Source organism: Vitis vinifera, chromosome 5 (genome assembly GCF_030704535.1).
Source record: "Vitis vinifera cultivar Pinot Noir 40024 chromosome 5, ASM3070453v1".
Taxonomy (NCBI): domain Eukaryota; kingdom Viridiplantae; phylum Streptophyta; class Magnoliopsida; order Vitales; family Vitaceae; genus Vitis; species Vitis vinifera.
This window is the reverse complement of record NC_081809.1, coordinates 9,207,554-9,219,579: the sequence shown is the minus strand read 5'-3', so window position 1 is coordinate 9,219,579 and position 12,026 is coordinate 9,207,554.

Genomic DNA, 12,026 nt, shown 5'->3' with positions numbered 1-12,026 from the left:
ACCATCTCTTACAAAGTTCATACCCTCTCTCACAAAGTTTGTACTCTTTCTTAGAAACTTTGTACCCTCTCTTAGAAAGTTCATACCATCTCTTAGAAAGTTTGTAACCTCTCTTAGAAAGTTCGTACCCTCTCTTAAAAAGTTCGTACCCTGTCATAGAAAGTTCGTACCATGTCTTAGAAAGTTCGTACCCTCTCTTACAAAGTTCGTACCCTATCTTAGAAAGTTCATACCCTTTCTTAGAAAGTTCGTACCCTCTCTTCGAAAGTTCGTACCATATCTTACAAAGTTCGTACCAACTCTTAGAAAGTTAGTACCCTCTCTTAGAAAGTTCGTACCATCTCTTAGAAAGTTCGTACCCTCTCTTACAAAGTTTGTACCATCTCTTATAAAATTCATACCCTGTCTTAAAAAGTTCGTACCCTCTCTTAGAAATTTCGTACCCTCTCTTACAAAGTAAGTACCTTGTCTTAAAAAGTTCGTACCCTGTCTTATAAAGTTCGTACCCTCTTAAAATTCGTACCCTATCTTAAAAAGTTCGTACCCTCTCTTACAAAGTCCGTACCCTCTCTTACAATGTCCATACCATCTCTTACAATTTTCATACCATGTCTAAGAAAGTTCGTACCATGTCCTAGAAAATTCGTACCCTCTCTTAGAAAGTTCGTACTCACTCTTAGAAAGTTCGTACCTTGTCTTAGAAAGTTCGTACCATCTCTTATAAAGTTCGTACCTTGTCTTAGAAAGTTCATACCCCCTCTTACAAAGTTCGTACCCTGTCTCAGAAAGTTCGTACCCCCGCTTACAAAGTTCGTACACTCTCTTACAAAGTCCATACCATATCTTACAAAGTTCGTACCCTCTCTTACAAAGTTCGTACATTCTCTTAGAAACTTCGTATCCTCTCATACAAAGTTTGTACCATCTCGTAGAAAATTCGTACCATATTTTACAAAGTTCGTACCCAATCTTAGAAAGTTTGTATCATACCTTAGAAAGTTCGTACACTCTCTTACAAAGTTCGTACCCTCTCTTACAATGTTCGTACCATGTTTAAGAAAGTCCGTACCATGTCATAGAAAGTTCATACCCTCTCTCAGAAAGTTCGCACCCTGCCTTAGAAAGTTCGTACCCTCTCTTAGAAAGTTCATACACTGCCTTAGAAACTTTGTACCCTCTCTTACAAAGTTCGTACCCCCTCTTACAAAGTTCGTACCCTGTCTTCGTAAGTTCGTACCCTTTCTTAGAAAGTTCATTCCCTCTCTTACAAAGTTCGCACCATCTCTTACAAAGTCTGTACCCTATCTTACAAAGTTCGTACCCTCTCTTACAAAGTTCATACCCACTCTTAGAAAGTTCGTATCCTCTCTTAGAAAGTCTGTACCCTGTCTTAGAAAGTGCGTACCCTGTCTTAGAAAGTTCCTACCCCCTCTCAATAAGTTCGTACCTTGTCTTAGAAAGTTCGTACACTCTCTTAGAAAGTCCGTACCCTCTCTTAGAAAGTTCCCACCCCTTCTTAATAAGTTCGTACCATGTCTTAGAAAGTTTGTACCCTTTCTTAAAAAGTTCGTAACCTCTCTTACAAAGTCCATACCCTATCTTAAAAAGTTTATACCATCTCTTATAAAGTTCGTACCCTCTCTTACAAAGTCCGTAACATCTCCCATAAAGTTCGTACCATCTCTTAGAAACTCTGTACCATGGATAAGAAACTTCGTATCATATCTAAGAAAGTTCGCACCTTGTCCTACAAAGTTCGTACCTTCTCTTAGAAAGTTCGTACCTTGTCTTAGAAAGTTTGTACCCTGTCTTAGACAGTTTGTACCCCATCTTAAAAAGTTCGTACTCTCTCTTAGAAAGCTCGTACCCTCTCTTAGAAAGCTCGTACCCTCTCTTAGAAAGTTCGTACCCTGTCTTAGAAAGATTGTACCGTCTCTTAGAAAATTCGTACCCTATCTTAGAAAGTCCGTACCATCTCTTAGAAAGTCCGTACCATCTCTTAAAAAGTTCGTACCCTGTCTTAGAAAGTTCGCACCTTGTCTTACAAAGTTCGTACCCTCTCTTAGAAAGTTTGTACATTGCCTTAGAAAGTTTGTACCCTCTCGTACAAAGTTCATACCATCTCTTACAAAGTTGGCATCCTGTTTTAGAAAGTCTGTACCATCTCTTAAAAAGTTCGTACTCTCTCTTAGAAAGTTCGTACCATTTCTTAAAATGTTCGTACCTTCTCTTACAAAGTTCTTACTCTATCTTAGAAAGTTCGTACCAGGTCTTAGAAAGTTCGTTCCCTGTCTTAAAAAGTTCGTACACTATCTTAGAAAGTTCATACTATCTCTTACAAAGTCCATACCCTATCTCAAAAAGTTCATACACTGTATTAGAAAGTTCGTACCCTATCTTAGAAAATTCGTATCATCTCTTACCAAGCTCGTACCCTCTGTTACAAAGTTCGTACCCTGTCTTAGAAAGTCCGTACCCTCTCTTAGAAAGTTCATACTTTGTCTTAGAAAGTTCGTACCCTCTCTTAGAAAGTTCGTACCATCTCTTATAAAATTCGTACCCTATCTTAGAAAGTTTGTACCCTCTCTTAGAAAGTTCGTACCATCTCTTACAAAGTTCATACACTGTCTTAGAAAGTTCGTACCTTATCTTAGAAAGTTCATACCCTGTCTTAGAAAGTTCGTACCCTCTCCTACAATGTTTGTACCCTCTCTTACAAAGTTCATACCCTCTCTTACAAAGTTCGTACCATCACTTAGAAAGATCGTACCCTCTCTTAGAAAGTTCGTACCATCTCTTAGAAAGTTCATACCATCTCTTATAAAATTCGTACCCTCTCTTAGAAAGTTCGTACCCTCTCTTACAAAGTTCATACCCTGTCTTAGAAAGCTCGTACCTTATCTTAGAAAGTTCATACCCTCTCTTACAAAGTTCGTACCCTCTCTTACAAAGCTAGTACACTCTCTTACAAAGTCCGTACCCTCTCTTACAAAGTCTGTACTCTTTCCTAGAAAGTTCGTACCCTCTATTATAAAGTTCATACCCTATCTTAGAAAGTTCGTACAATCTCTTTAAAAGTTCATACCCTATCTTAGAAAGTTCGTACCCTATCTTATAAAGTTCGTACCCTCTCTTACAAAGTCTGTACCATCTCTTACAAAGTTTTTACCCTCTCTTACAAAATTCTTACCTTGTCTTTGAAAGTTCGTACCCTCTCTTACAAAGTTCGTACCTTGTCTTAGACAATTGGTACCCTCTCATGGAAAGTTCATAATCTCTCTTAGAAAGTTTGTACCTTATCCTACAAAGTTCGTAGCCTGTATAAGAAAGTTCATACCCTGTCTTAAAAAGTTCGTACCATCTCTTAGAAAGTTCCTACCATCTCTTAGAAAGTTCGTACCCTTTCTTAGAAATTTTGTACCCTGTCTTAGAAAGTTGGTACCCTCTTTTAGAAGGATCGTACCATCCCTTATAAAATTCGCACCTTGTCGTAGAAAGTTCGTACCCTCTCTTAGGAAGTTCATACCCTCTCTTACAAAGTTCATACCCTGTCTTAGAAAGTTTGTACCATCTCTTACAAAGTTCTTACCCTGTCTTAGAAAGTTCGTACCCTCTTTTACAAAGTTCGTACCCTCTCCGACAAAGTTCGTACCCTGTCTTAGAAAGTTCGTACCCTCTTTTACAAAGTTCATACCTTGTCTTAGAAAGTTCGTACCCTCTCTTAGAAAGTTCGTACACTCTTTTAGAAAGTTCATACCCTATCTTAGAAAGTTCGTACCCTATCTTATAAAGTTCGTACCCTCTCTTACAAAGTCTGTACCATCTCTTACAAAGTTTTTACCCTCTCTTACAAAATTCTTACCTTGTCTTTGAAAGTTCGTACCCTCTCTTACAAAGTTCGTACCTTGTCTTAGACAGTTGGTACCCTCTCATGGAAAGTTCATAATCTCTCTTAGAAAGTTTGTACCCTATCCTACAAAGTTCGTAGCCTCTCTTAGAAAGTTCGTACCCTCTCTTACAAAGTTCATACCCTGTCTTAGAAAGTTCGTACCTTATCTTAGAAAGTTCATACCCTCTCTTACAAAGTTCGTACCCTCTCTTACAAAGCTAGTACCCTCTTTTACAAAGTTCGTACCCTCTCTTACAAAGTCTGTACTCTTTCCTAGAAAATTCGTACCCTCTATTATAAAGTTCATACCCTATCTTAGAAAGTTCGTACAATCTCTTTAAAAGTTCATACCTTATCTTAGAAAGTTCGTACCCTATCTTATAAAGTTCGTAGCCTCTCTTACAAAGTCTGTACCATCTCTTACAAAGTTTTTACCCTCTCTTACAAAATTCTTACCTTGTCTTTGGAAGTTCGTACCCTCTCTTACAAAGTTCGTACCTTGTCTTAGATAATTGGTACCCTCTCATGGAAAGTTCATAATCTCTCTTAGAAAGTTTGTACCCTATCCTACAAAGTTCGTAGCTTGTCTAAGAAAGTTCATACCTTGTCTTAAAAAGTTTGTACCATCTTTTAGAAAGTTCTTACCATCTCTTAGAAAGTTCGTACCCTTTCTTAGAAATTTTGTACCCTGTCTTAGAAAGTTGGTACCCTCTCTTAGAAAGATCGTACCATCCCTTATAAAATTCGTACCTTGTCGTAGAAAGTTCGTACGCTCTCTTAAGAAGTTCATACCCTCTCTTACAAAGTTCATACTCTGTCTTAGAAAGTTTGTACCCTCTCTTACAAAGTTCTTACCCTGTCTTAGAAAGTTCGTACCCTCTTTTACAAAGTTCGTACCCTCTTTTACAAAGTTCGTACCCTCTCCGACAAAGTTCGTACCCTGTCTTAGAAAGTTCGTACCCTCTTTTACAAAGTTCATACCTTGTCTTAGAAAGTCCGTACCCTCTCTTAGAAAGTTCGTACACTCTTTTAGAAAGTTTGTACTCTGTCTTAGAAAGTTCGTACACTGTCTTACAAAGTTTCTACCATCTCTTACAAAGTTCGTACCATCTCTTACAAATTTCGTACCCTCTCTCAGAAAGTTTGTACCCTCCCTTACAATGATCTTACCCTCTCTTACAACGTCCATACCCTATCTTACAAAGTTCATACCCTATCTTACAAAGCTCATACCCTCTCTTAGAAAGTTCGTACCCTCTTTTAGAAAGTTCATATCCTCTCATAGAAAGTTCGTACCCTCTCTTAGACACTTTGTACCCTCTCTTACAAAGTTCGTACCCTTAATTATAAAGTTCGTACCCTCTCTTAGAAAGTCTTTACCTTGTCTTCAAAAGTTTGTACCATCTCTTTCAAAGTTCGTACCCTGTCTCAGAAAGTTCGTACCATTTCTTAGAAAGTTTGTACTCTGTCTTAGAAGGTTCATACCCTACCTTAGAAAGTTCATACCCTGTCTTAGAACATTTGTACCTTGTCCAATAAAGTTCATACCCTCTCATACAAAGTCCGTACCCTCTCTTAGAAAGTTCATACCCTCTCTTACAAAGTTCGTACCCTGTCTTAGAAAGCCCGTACCCCATCTTACAAAGTTTGTACCTTGTCTTAGAAAGTTCGTACCCCCTCTTACAAAGTTTTACCCCCTCTTAGAAAGTTCGTACCTGTCTTAGAAAGTTCGTACCTGTCTTAGAAAGTTCGTACCCTGTCTTTGACAGTTCGTAACCTAACTTAAAAAGTTTGTACTCTCTCTTACAATTCCGTACCCTCTCTTACAAAGTCTATACCCTCTCTTACAAATTTCGTACCATCTCTTACAAAGTTGGTACCCTCTCTTATAAAGTATGTACCCTGTCCTAGAAAGATCGCACCCTCTCTTAGAAAGTTCGTACCATCTCTTACATAGTTCGTACCTTCTCTTACCAAGTTCGTACCCTGTCTTGCCAAGTTCGTACCCTGTCTTACCAAGTTCGTACCATCTCTTTCAAATTTCGTACCCTCTCTTGCAAAGTTAATACCATCTCTTAGAAAGTCTGTACCCACTTTTAGAAAGTCTGTACCCTCTCTTACAAAGTTCGTACCCTCTTTTACAAAGTTCGTACGTTTTTTTAGAAAGTTTGTACCCTGTCTTAGAAAGTTCGTACCGTCTCCTAGAAAATTCGTACCCTATCTTGCAAAGTTCGTACCATCTCTTAGAAAGTTCGTACCTTGCCTTAGAAAGCTTGTACCCTCTCTTACAAAGTTCGTACCATGTCTTAGAAAGTTCGTACCACCTCTTACAAAGTTGGTACCCTGTCTTAGAAAGTCCCTACCCTCTCTTAAAAAGTTCAAACTCTCTTTTAGAAAGTTCGTACCCTCTCTTAGAAAGTTCGTACCCTTTCTTAGAATGTCCGTACCCTCTCTTACATAGTTCGTACCCTCTCTTACAAAGTTCATACCCTATCTTAGAAAGTTCGTTCTCTGTTTTAAAATGTTTGTATACTATTTTAGAAAGTTCGTACCATCTCTTACAAAGTCTGTACCCTCTCTTAGAAAGTTCATACCCTGTCTTAAAAAGTTCATACACGGTATTAGAAAGTACGTACCCTATCTTATAATATTCATATCATCTCTTACAAAGTTCATACCCTCTCTTACAAAGTTCGTACCGTGTCTTAGAAAGTCCATACCCTCTCTTAGAAAGCTCAAACTTTGTCTTAGAAAGTTCGTACCCTCTCTTAAAAAGTTCGTACCCTCTCTTAGAAAGTTCGTACCATCTTTTAGAAAGTCCATACCCCATCTTACAAAGTTCGTACCATCACTTAGAAATATCATACCCTCTCCTAGAAAGTTCGTACCATCTCTTATAAAATTCGTACCTTGTCTTAGGAAGTTCATACCCTCTCTAAGAAAGTTCATGCCCTGTCTTAGAAAGTTCATACCCTCTCTTAGAAAGTTCATACCCTCTCTTTCAAGCTTCGTACCATCTCTTATAAAATTCATACCCTGTCTTAGAAAGTTTGTAACCTCTCTTAAAAAGTTCGTACAATCTCTTAGAAAGTTTGTACCCTATCTTAGAAAGTTCATACATTGTCTTAGAAACTTCGTACCCTGTCTTAGAAAGTTCGTACCAACTCTTACAAAGTTCGTACCAACTCTTACAAAGTTCGTACCATCTCTTACAAAGTTTGTACCATCTCTTAGAAAGTCTGCACCCTCTCTTAGAAAGTTCGTACCCTCTCTTAGAAAGTTCGTACCATCTGTTACAAAGTTCGTACCCTCTCTTAGAAAGTTCGTACCATCTGTTACAAAGTTCGTACCCTCTCTTACAAAGTTTGTACCCTCTCATAGAAAGTCTGTACCCTATCTTAGAAAGTTCGTACCATCTTTTACAAAGTTCGTACCCTCTCTTACAAAGTATGTACCCTCAGTTAGAAAGTCTGTACCATGTCTTAGAAAGTTCGTACCCTCTCTTAAAACGTTCGTACCCCCTCTTAGAAAGTTCACACATTGTCTTAGAAAGTTTGTACCCTCTCTTACAAAGTTCGTACCATCTCTTGCAAAGTTCGTACCCTATCTTAGAAAGTTCGTACCCTCTCTTATTAAGTTAGTACTCTCTCTTACAAAGTCCATACCCTATATTACATACCATGTCTACGAAAGTTCGTACCCTATAATAGAATGTTCGTATCCTTTCTTAGAAAGTCCGTACCACATCTTAGAAAGTTCGTACAGTATCTTAGAAAGTTCGTACCATCTCTTAGAATGTTCGTACCATGTCTTAGAAAGTTCGTACCCTCTCTTAGATAGTTCATACCCCATCTTAGAAAGTTCATACCGTCTCTTACAAAGTTCGTACCCTCTTTTAGAAAGTTCGTAACCTCTCTTATAAAGTCTGTACCTTGTCTTAGAAAGTTTGTACCCTCTCTTAGAAAGTATATACCCTCTCTTAGAAAGTTCATACCCTGTTTTTGAAACTTCGTATCCTTTCTTAGAAAGTTCTTACCCTATCTTAGAAGGTTCATACCCTGTCTTGGAAAGTTCAAACCCTGTCTTAGAAAGTTCGTACCCTCTTTTTCAAAGTTCATACCCCATCTTAGAAACTTTGTACCATGTCTTAGAAAGTTCCTACCTCATCTTAGAAAGTTCGTACCATGTCATATAAAGTTCATACCTTGTCTTAGAAAGTTCGTACCATCTCTTAGAAAGTTCGTACCCTATCCTATAAAGTTCATACCATCTCTTAAAAAGTTCGTACCCTCTCTTACAAAGTCCATACCTTATCTGAAAAAGATCATACCATTTCTCAGAAAGCTTGTACCCTATCGTAGAAAGTTTGTACCCTATCTTGCAAAGTTCGTACCCTCTCTTTAAAAGTTCGTACCATCTCTTACAAAGTATGTACCCTGTCTTAGAAAGTTCGTACACTCTCTTAGAAAGTTCGTACCCTCTCTTACAAAGTTTGTACCCTCTCTTACAAAGTTCGTTCCCTCTCTTACAAAGTCTGTACCCTCTCTTAGAAAGTTCGTACCCTATCTTAGAAAGTTCGTACCCTCTCTTATTAAGTTAGTACCCTCTCTTACAAAGTCCGTACCCTATATTACATACCATGTCTACGAAAGTTCCTACCCTATCATAGAAAGTTCGTACCCTCTCTTAGAAAGTTCGTACCCCATCTTAAAATGTTCGTACCCTCTCTTAGAATGTTCGTACCATTTCTTTCAATGTTCGTACCCTTTCTTATAAAGTTTGTAACCTCTATTCAAAAGTACATGTCGTCTCTTACAATGTTCGTACCATGTCTACGAAAGTTCGTACCATGTCTTAGAAAGTTCGTACCCTCTCTTAGAAAGTTCACACCATGTCTTAGAAAGTTCGTACCATGTCTTAGAAAGTCCGTACCCTGTCTTAGAAAGTTTGTACCCTGTCTTAGAAAGTTCGTACCCTGTCTTAAAAAGATCGTACCTTGTCCTAAAAAGTTCGTACCCCCTCTTTTAATATTAGTACCCTATCTTAGAACGTTCGTACCCTGTCTTAGAAAGTTCGTACCATCTCTCAAAAAGTTCATACCCTTTCTTACAAAGTTCGTACCCTCTATTAGAAAGTTCGTACCCTATCTTAGAAAGTTCGTACTCTCTCTTAGAAAGTTCGTACCCTCTCTTACAAAATTTGTACCCTCTCTTACAAAGTTCGTACCATCTCTTACAAAGTTCGTACCCTCTCTTACAAAATTTGTACCCTCTCTTACAAAGTTCGTACCATCTCTTACAAAGTTCGTACCCTCTCTTACAAAATTTATACCCTCTCTTACAAAGTTCGTACCATCTCTTACAAAGTTCGTACACTCTCTTACAAAGTTTGTACCATCTCTTAGAAAGTTTGTACCCTCTCTTACAAAGTTCGTACCTTCTCTTATAAAGTTCGTACCCGCTCTTACAAAGTCTGTACCCTCTCTTAGAAAGTCTGTACCCTATCTTAGAAAGTTCGTACCCTGTCTTAGAAAGTTCATACCCTCTCTTAGAAAGTTTGCACCCTCTCTTACAAAGTCTGTACCCTCTCTTACAAATTTTGTACCATGTCTTAGAAAGTCTGTACCTTGTCTTACAAAGTTCGTACCCTGTCTTATAAAGTTCGTACACTGTCTTAGAAAGTTCGTACCCTTTCTTAGAAAGTTCGTGCCCTTTCTTACAAAGTTTGTACCCCGTCTTAGAAAGTTCGTACCCTCTCTTAGAAAATTCGTACCCTCTCTTACAAAGTTCGTACACTCTCTCAGAAAGTTCGTAACTTCTCTTACAATGTTTTACAATCTCTAACAATGTTCGTACCATGTCTTAGAAAGTTCGTACCATGGATTAGAAAGTTCATACCCTCTCTTAGAAAGTTCGTACCCTCTCTTAGAAAGTTCGTACCATCTCTTAGAAAGTTCGTACCCTATCTTAGAAAGTTCATACCCTATCTTTGAAAGTTCGTACTCTCTCTTTGAAAGTTCGTACTCTCTCTTAGATAGTTTGCACCCTATCTTACAAAGTTCGTACCCTCTCTTACAATGTTCGTACCCTCTGTTACAAAGTTCGTACCCTTTCTTAGAAACTTCGTACCTTGTCCTAGAAAGTTTGTACCCACTCTTACAAAGTTGGTACCCTGTCTTCGAAAGTTCGTACCCTATCTTAAAAAGTTCATATCCTCTCTCACAAAGTTCGTACACTCTCTTACAAAGTTTGTACCATCTCTTAGAAAGTTTGTACCCTCTCTTACAAAGTTTGTACCTTCTCTTATAAAGTTCGTACCCGCTCTTACAAAGTCTGTACCCTCTCTTAGAAAGTCTGTACCCTATCTTAGAAAGTTCGTACCCTGTCTTAGAAAGTTCATACCCTCTCTTAGAAAGTTCGCACCCTCTCTTACAAAGTCTGTACCCTCTCTTACAAATTTTGTACCATGTCTTAGAAAGTCTGTACCTTGTCTTAGAAAGTTCGTACCTTGTTTTATAAAGTTCGTACACTGTCTTAGAAAGTTCGTACCTTTTCTTAGAAAGTTCGTGCCCTTTCTTACAAAGTTTGTACCCCGTCTTAGAAAGTTCGTACCCTCTCTTAGAAAATTCGTACCCTCTCTTAAAAGTTCGTACACTCTCTCAGAAAGTTCGCAACTTCTCTTACAATGTTTTACAATCTCTAACAATGTTCGTACCATGTCTTAGAAAGTTCGTACCATGGATTAGAAAGTTCATACCCTCTCTTAGAAAGTTCGTACCCTCTCTTAGAAAGTTCGTACCATCTCTTAGAAAGTTCGTACCCTATCTTAGAAAGTTCATACCCTCTCTTAGAAAGTTCGTACCCTCTCTTAGAAAGTTCGTACCATCTCTTAGAAAGTTCGTACCCTATCTTTGGAAGTTCGTACTCTCTCTTAGATAGTTTGCACCCTATCTTACAAAGTTCGTACCCTCTCTTACAAAGTTCATACCCTCTCTTACAAAGTTCATACCCTCTCTTACAAAGTTCGTACCCTCTCTTAGAAACTTCGTACCTTGTCTTAGAAAGTTTGTACCCACTCTTACAAAGTTGGTACTGTGTCTTCGAAAGTTCGTACCCTATCTTAAAAAGTTCATATCCTCTCTCACAAAGATCGTATCCTCTCTTAAAAAGTTCGTACCCTATCTTCCAAAATTCAAACTCTCTTTTAAAAAGTTCGTACCCTCTCTTATAATGTTTGTACCCTCTGTTACAAAGTTCGGGCCCTCTCTTAGAAAGTTCGTAGCCTCTCTTATAAAGTTCGTACCCTTTCTTACAAAGTTCGTTCCCTGTCTTAGAAAGTTTGTACCCTCTCTTAGAAAGTTCGTACCATCTTTTACAAAGTTCGTACCCCCATTAGAAAGTTGATACCCTGTCTTAAAAAGTTCGTACCCTGTCTTAGAAAATTCAAATCGTCTCTTACAAAGTTCTTACTCTATCTTAAAAAGTTAGTACCATTTCTTACAAAGTTCGTACCCTCTTTTACAAAGTTCGTACCCTTTGTAAAAAAGTTTGTACCCTCCCTTAGAAAGTTCGTACCCTGTCTTAGAAAGTTCGTTCCCTCTCTTACATAGTTCGTACCTTGTCTTAGAAAGTTCGTACCCTTTCTTAGAAAGTTCGTACCTTGTCTTAGAAAGTTCATACCGTGTTTTAGAAAGTTCGTTCCTTGTCTTAGAAAGTTTGTACCATCTTTTAGAAAGTTCGTACCATCTCTTACAAAGTCTGTACCCTGTCTTAGAAAGTTCATACCCTGTCTTAAAAAGTTCATACCCTATCATAGAAAGTTCGTACCTTGTCTTAGAAAATTCGTATCATCTCTTACAAAGTTCTTACTCTATCTTACAAAATTCATACTCTCTGTTAAAAAATTTGTACCCTCTCTTACAAAGCTCGTACCATCTCTTAGAAAGTTCGTATCCTCTTATAGAAAGTTCGTACCCTGTCTTAGAAAGTTTGTACCCTCTTTTAGAAAGTTCATACCCTCTCTTACAAAGTTTGTATCATCTCTTAGAAAGTTCGTATCCCCTCTTAGAAAGTTTGTACCCTGTCTTACAAAGTTTGTACCCTGTCTTATAAAGTTTGTACCCTGTCTTAGAAAGTTC